The sequence below is a fragment of the Otolemur garnettii genome, unplaced genomic scaffold (genome assembly GCF_000181295.1).
Source record: "Otolemur garnettii isolate 467f Iridium unplaced genomic scaffold, OtoGar3 scaffold00024, whole genome shotgun sequence".
Classification (NCBI taxonomy): domain Eukaryota; kingdom Metazoa; phylum Chordata; class Mammalia; order Primates; family Galagidae; genus Otolemur; species Otolemur garnettii.
This window is the reverse complement of record NW_003852419.1, coordinates 16,351,311-16,359,309: the sequence shown is the minus strand read 5'-3', so window position 1 is coordinate 16,359,309 and position 7,999 is coordinate 16,351,311. Positions and strand designations below refer to the sequence as shown.

The window sequence follows — 7,999 nt, the reverse complement described above, 5'->3', positions numbered from 1 at the left end:
TAAGTAGCAAATGAACATGAATGGATTTAGCAAACTGGCTCCTATTAATGTCAATGAACATTTGAAGTTAATGCTCATCGAAGCTAAGGGAAAGGCAGACTCTGCTACACAATCAATTGGCCACAGAGAATGCCACTACATTATAAAATATCATAGCGGAATCGAGGTTTCCCAGTATGCTTTTCTGCCATCAAAATGGGGGAATGATGCAGGAAATGTTGGCTGAATCAGGGAGATGTTATATGTAGTTTTTAAAAGATATGCATCAAAATGAATTTTGAAATAATTATCTGTCTTGAAAGGAGGAGCTTTAATTATCTCATAAATAAGCATGAGATTTGAGAAGCAAAGTCCTAGGTCTCAGTCCTAGCAAAGCATCCTGCCCTGTAGCAGTTTCCTCATCTGTATCACAAAGATCAAACTAGACGGTCCATGGTGTTCAAACCCTGACTCTAAAATTCAGTCATTCCAGTGCAGCTTCAACTGTTTGCTTTTTAGTTGGAGGGTCCCTGACTTTTTCTATTATTCTTTTAACCTAAGGGTAAAATGTTGAATTGCCTTTATTTTTTTCTCGCTTGCTAAGCAAGTTTGCAATCCACTCCCCCCACCCCTGCCCCAATTCCATCATAGCAAGAGTCACACCTTAAATGTTAATGCAGCTGATCTCCCCACAGGTAGCCAGGGATGGGGTGCGCAGTCAGGACAGCCCTGAAAAGGGCCCGTCTTCCGGCCATCCCTGCGCCGTCGTCCTGAGCTTTCCTCAGCTGGAGGGACTTTCCTTGCTTAGTGCCTGGATCATTGCCAAGAAGATCTGTCCAGCTGTAAGCCTGATTTTATATAGTTATTTTCACTTATTTTTTATTTTGCAAAATGTAAACGAATCTGTTTAGCTAGGAAATCACGTCCCTTGAAAGTGATTATAACCTAATTTGACATGCAGTATTTGTACACTTATTCTAGTGTTATGATGCATTTACTGTGTTTACATAAATAGAGATTTCTGTATAATTACCACAAGATAATGTAAAGAGTATGAAATACCCCCAAATCTCATTTGGGTGATTTTTTTTTATTGGAAAGTCCTTTAGAAAAAAATGGGCCTGTTTCCAAAATATTCTATAAATCTTCTTTGAACGTCTACTTTCTTTATCTATTCTTGAACATGAATTGATACCATCCAAAACTTTGCTGTGTACCTAATATGTGCCAGATACCGACAAAGACAGAATAGACATCTGTCTCGCCTTCAAATCTAGAAAGATTTCATGGAGAGAAATGAAGCTGTAACTTGATCTTGTCTGCTTATCTTTGATAATCACGCATCTTCTTCATGAAAAATACAGTGGAAAAGTGCGTAAGAGTGTTTTGCCCAGAAAAGATATTAAGAAAAGAGAGAAATGAGCATGAATTCTGGAGGAAGAACAGCAAATACATCTTCTATCTTTTTGGAGAGGAAGTATTTCCCTCACATTGGAAGATTTTATTAACACTAAGAAGAAACAATCACATAAGGAACAATCCAATAGTTCTACTCATATACCAACTGAAGATATAATAGTATATATCAATATACAAGTATACCAATTTACTGCTTATCTATCTTTCTGAGGTTCAATGTTTGTCTCTGCATTTATTTGCTTCTATTCATGTCTTAGAATTTTGGAGGGTTAATCAATTAGATGAAAGGCCTGAGAAAGTATACCAAGCTGTGTGTACAGTGAAAAAGGGGACCAGTAAAAGGCCCACAATAGCACCTGTTTTAGAAAAGTGAAGATATCACTGCACATGTGCCCTTTAAAATTGCACCAGTTCTTATCACATTCACTGGGTGCTGGACACTTGGCTGAACCTAGGATGAGAAAGTATCTTCATTTCTTCTACGAGTGTTATTACTCTATCATCATGTTCAAAACCTTCTCTCAAATCCTGCAGCTCTTTTTTTGGTTGTTGTTTTGTTTTCTAAAAGACAAATAACATTTAGACATAAATACCTCAGTAAAATAGAACTTTGTTTTTTAGGGTAAGTTTCATAAAACTCCAACAGAGACTCCGGAATGGAATGTATTACAAGAATAGCTACGGTCTTCTTAAACCAAGTTAGTGTTTTCAAGCTAGTATGCATGATTATTATTTCATCCACCATATATTTCCATAAATCAATACATCAATTAATACAAGTCAATATGTCAATGAAATGTTATTCAAGTCTACAGGTACCTGGTACTTCCAGTGGTTGGTGAGCTCAGTTTCTTTACATCAAAAGAAGAAATAAAAGGGTACATATTATTTGTCAATGAGGTCCTGTAGAACTAAAAAAACATTGTTGATTACAATGTTTAGGGTATACCACTATTTGTTCAACTAATAATTACTAAACTCTATAGTTGAATTATTTTTAAACCAGCAATTAGGGAACAAAACATAACACAACACCTCAGAGTTGAGTGGATTAAGCGTCTAACTCTACTTTCCATTCAGGCCCAAGTTCAATCTTTTCTCCCATTGTGGGTTAGTAGAGGGTCACTGCGAAGAATCATAATGCTCTTTGGACCCTGGCTCTTCTGCTTAGTCTCAAGTTTCTTTGAGCAAGCTGCCCAACCCTTCTGTGCTTTAATTTCACTTTCTATAAAATGCAATTCATACTTCCAAAGTCTGTGAGGATTTAAAGAAGACATTCACAGAAGGCTTTTAAGGGCATTGCCCGGCACAGAGTAGGGAGACAGGAAATATTCCCTAGCTGTAAGGGATGCACCTTGGGTGGCATTTATTTGTACTTACTGATGTGTGTTCCTCCGTTATTAATATTTATTTAGCTTATTCCCTAAATTCTAAGCCCTTGTGAAACATTGTTGATGTCCATGGGGGCCTGGATTAATGACAAATTATCTGTGTGAGCACATGCGTTCTCCTCCTCCAATAATCCACGAATGTGTCTGATGGTAAAGTGGCTGCATTCACAACCACCTTGTCATTCACGTACTTGATGTTTCTAGTGGGGAACAATCGACATTAAGAAGGACACTAACTGCCAACAGTATGTGACATTGCCTGACTAAAAAAAAAACTTCCTTTGTGTTGTCCCCTGGTCATCTTCAGCCAACCTTCCTTTCTAACTGACCCTACTAACCCAACCCAGACTGTCAGTGATGAGCTCGTGAACAGTTCAAAATTTCCAGCTTCCATCTTTCCCCTTCTTCCACCAATCAGCACTTATTAAACTCCTGTGGCAAGTTTCCTCATTTCTGACATGAGTTCTTTGTTTGTAATAATCATCTTAGGAGAGGAAAGGATTCCTCCTGCTGCAGCGGTAGCATTTTCACAGTGTCACATCCACGCTGACTTGAAGCCGTCTCAAGGGGATGGCAGGACGTTTCTGAGGAGAGTTCTCAGAGGTGAGGGAGTCTGTGAGAGCACCACATGCCCCAATTTTGAGGCGATTGCCCCAGTTTTCACATGCTGTCTCCCCTGCGTTCCTGAAAACAGATCTAATGCTCTCTTCCTCCAGGTCCCTGTTGATTGCATGAACTGTGATAGCGCTGCTTGAAACGACTAGGGAATGGGGCCGAATTGGAGTCATCCAAATAAAAAACATGTGGTATGAGGCTCACAATTCAATAATAGACACTCTATGAGGCCTCCCCAAGGGTTGTCGTGTTTTCTGCAGAATATTTGTTGGCTACTTAACATACTGTTATTATCCCCACTTAAAGACTTTCCTTTAGGAAGCTTTGCTTAATTTTACTCAATAAGATACCCAGACAATGGAATCCCTTTTACTTTTGAGTAGCATGAAGGAAATGCTATAGCATAATGTTGTTTTCTCCACTTATTAAAGTACTCATGCAGTTATTTAAAGCACACACTCGTCAGCGTTTTCAACGGACCAACATGAGAAATAGTTTTGTTTTAGTTTCAACATTCTGTGATCTCTAAAATGCAAACTCTGGGGTTTGAGAAACACAAATAAAATACAAAAGTATCAGAAGCATCTTGCTTAAAGTGGCATTGGTTTCTAAATAAACTCAGGCTAGTCTCTTCAAAAGAGGATTAACATTTCTCCCTCCTACCTTCTGCAAACACAACTTGCTTCTGCTGTGGCCCTTTCGAAGGGAAAAGGAATGTTAGACGGGAAAATTATACAAAATGACTCATGGAGGAAAAACCCAATGCTTTTTATAAATAATATATTATTATAAGAGAAACAAAGTGATGGAGCGATGTCAGTCCAATGACCTGCCTCCAGCAGCTGGAACACCTGCCGCAACATTGTTTCCCTGCACAGCAGCGTGTTTATTGTAAGAACAATGTACATGAAGCCCTGTACGGAAGGGACTAAACTATCCTCCATTAGGGTGTCGCACAGCCCCAAATTGGAAGGTCCAATAAGGTTCTGACATCTGGGTGTTGTAGTCAGCACAGATCATGGAACACTGCAAGATGTGGAGTCCGGCCTGTCTTTGAGAAAAGTCTTCACCAAGGCGCTGAAGGCCATTTTGCATATTGTCTTTCTAAATTTTATGGTGTAAACAAACCTGGCTTGGAATGAATCAGCATGTGTAAAGCACCCTTAGGCAGTCTCAGTGATTGTTACAAAGATGAAGTTTCCAGCCATTCCTATAGCTTTGGATTATCATTTAACTTCTGCAAAATAGCAACACTTTCTGGATCCCCATTTATTTCTATCACATGGGAATAAATCCACCTTCTTTATCATAGAGACTGAATATAGGCAAGAGATACAAACATAGTTGAAAATGTATATGCATTATTCATGTGAAAATGTGAAAACATTAATTATGTTGAAAACATTAATGTGAAAAAAATATTTAGTACTATTTGGTAAAAAAAAAAAAATCATCAGTCACAAGTATGTAACAACAGGTTTTCAGGATGTAAACGCGTTTCTTATGCCAGATTCTTGACTGACTTTTTATCTAATGTGTATGTCATAATTAAATATACATAGTCATCTTGATGCCATCCATCCTGGAAACACTGATATTTGCTATTCTAGAAAAGACCATTTCACATAGTTGTGTATCATAATCCCTAAACTTATATTTCTGATTGAGATTCAATAGAATTTCTAGAGTAGGGTATAATAACACCAATTTCCACTTTTCTATGTCTTCAGGGCTAAGATATGGCAGATTTCTTAAGGAAATAGGCTTTAAATTGGGGACAATGGGAGTTAGTTGTAAGAAGTATACAATAGTATATTTGAATCTAACTCCTTTACAAAGACCACTTAGCACCGTCTGGCATACTAGGTAAAAACTAGACACTGTCTTGAGCCAGAAGGAGAAACTAGTAGGGTAGGTATTGACACTTGTGGAACTGTGTTGGAAGGGTAAGTTTTCAGGCCTTTCTTCCATCATCACCACCACCTTGGGATCATGAGATGCTGAGTTCCTGTGTAGCCTTAGCTGGGACAGTATCTTCTGAAACTTCATTTCTGATACATCGTGATAGTAAGGCAAGTGTCCATTTGGAGGCAAGATCTGAAATGTGTGTTTATTTTGTGTCTTGCTGTTTAAGATAGGAAAATACATCAAAACAAATGCAATGCCAATGAGTTGGCTGGTTTGTGGAGGCCCTGCCTACGTGGAATGCACCTTCATTCTCAGTCTGTGGAGCTATACTCAAAGTATTCCAAATGGCAAATTACATCTGAAGTGTGACACCAGGATTCCTCATTTTACACTTACCTAGGTCACATTGGATATTGTTTACAATAAGCTACCTGCCTATGTGGTTTAATTGGATAACTCTTGAAAAGCACTTAGATGAGGGTGTGGCACATGGTAAGCTCTCCATAAACTTAGACTCTAGCTCAGGGGTCCTCAAACTTCTTAAACAGGGGCCCAGTTCACTGCCCCATAGACCGTTGGAGGGCCGGACTGCAGGCCCCAGGATGAATCGGCTGCTAAGCAGGACAGGCAGCGGTGGCAAAAACACCTGGTGGGCTGGATAAATAACCTTGGCAGGCTACATGTGGCCTGCAGGCCATAGGTTGAGGACACCTGCTAGCTCATGGAACCATATATCTTAGAGAGAAATGGCCTTAAAAGGTCATCAGATCCAGCCCCCTGCCTTTGCATACTAAGTGTTAAAAGGTGAATTATTGTCTCCAATTCTTCATTACCCTTTGTTACATATTTAAATGATTGTCATGGCCTCCTGGCACTCTGATTATGTGCCCCAGTCATTGACGTTGAGCTTGGCCATATGACTTTCTTTGATCAATGGGACATCATAGGATGTGTTTTAGTGAAGATCATAAAAATGCTTGTGCCATTAGGCTTACTGTATTGCACTTCTATCATTGCCATGAGAAGAATATTCCTGGATAGTCACTATTCCTTCAAAGTAGCCCCAGAATGAGTAGGGCTGTCCCAATCACTCCACAGCTTGAAGCAGAGCCATCTAAGATGAACCATTAAATCATGGATGAAACATAACACTTGTTGGTGTGTGCTACGGAGTTTGAGAGTGATGGCTGCGCATCATTGCTGTGACAATGGCTGACTAATACTAAGTTTAAAGCATTATATTCCATGAATGTGTGAACCATCCCAAACCCTAGAGAGCAGATGTTTCAGCTTTCTAGAGTTGCCAAAGCAAAGTAGCACACAGCGAGTGGTTTGAACAATGTACATTTTTTTTTTTAAAGCCTAAAAATATGGAATGCTTCACAAATTTGTGTGTCATCTTTGTGCAGGGGCCATGCTAATCTTCCTTCCCTGTATCATTCCAATTTTAGTATATGTGCTGCGGAAGCGAGCACAACAATGTAAATTTATTTTATCACAATTCTGCAGGCAAGAAGGCCAAGATCAAGTTGTTGGAAAGGCTTGTTTTTTTTTTTTCTGAGGTCCGTGAAGTAAAAATCTGTTGCAGAACCTTCTCTTTGACTTATAGACGGCCGTATTCTATGTCTTCCTGTGGTATTCTCTCCACAGTTTCATCCTTGTCCTAATCTACCCTTCTTTTAAGGAAAAAGGTCATATTGGATTAGGAGTCTACATAGTGAACACATTTTAATTATCTTATTAAAGACCCTACCTCTAAATATAGTCATCTTTTGAGGTATTGGGAATTGGACCTTTGAAATATAAATTTTGGGGAAATACAATTCTATTCATAACAGTAAATGATGTATAAATAATCTACCAGTACAGGGGAACAAAACCCACTTTGTCTCTTTCCTTTAAATTCCAATCTTTGATTACTGATGATTGCAGGGGACCTAGGATTCAAACTTTTTCACAAGTTAATATCTGTGTGATTTGTCCGCACAATGTCACACTCCTGGAAACTTATACCTTAAGATGGGGGAGCATGTTTCAGCAAGCAGAGTCTGCACATACCACTGTCATGATGCCATTTACTTTTCAGAGACTATAGGGCTTTACATTCTGACCAAAGGGATCATTCCGGTCCTACCACATTTTTTTTTCTGGTGGTAAAACAGCAACAAACAAAACATTAAAATAAGTTTTCTAATCTGTAAATTTTCATTTTTGAGTGTCTGTTTTAGGCCAAGCATCTGGCCAGGTTCTGAAGACAATTGAGCTTAAGGTGAGTGGCCAGGTGAATGGCCAGGTCAGACACATACCTGAGTCATCATGAGACAAAGTGCCCCTTGACATTGTAGAGGCACACACAGAAGAGCATCAGGAGCACATTGGTGAGACCCTAAGTTGCAGCTACATTGAGGGAAGCTTTGCGGAGAAGGTAACCTTTCACTAGGCTTTTAAACAGTGAGATCACAGATGGAAAAGCAGGGCAAGGGATGGACATTTGAAAGTACTGAAAGGAACAGTGGTTCCTTTCAGTGTGGCTTCTACCATGAGACACATGGGGAGAGGGAGAGAGAGATGGGAGGTAAGATACGGATGTGGATGGAGAAATATGGTGAGGCACCTGGTATGTGAACCAAAGTTTTAGACATGATCTTTAGGACCATAAGGACACCATCATTTCTTAGGCACCAAGA

The 7,999-nt window shown here is 39.3% G+C and overlaps 1 non-coding gene across 1 annotated transcript; it reads right to left on the bottom strand.

The window, feature by feature from the left end:
• Nucleotides 1–6,676: 6,676 nt before the first annotated feature.
• LOC111724599 lies at nucleotides 6,677–6,787 on the bottom strand. Its single transcript, XR_002772870.1, has one exon. It is a non-coding gene; the product is annotated as a U6 spliceosomal RNA (small nuclear RNA).
• Between the last annotated feature and the right edge of the window lie 1,212 nt (nucleotides 6,788–7,999).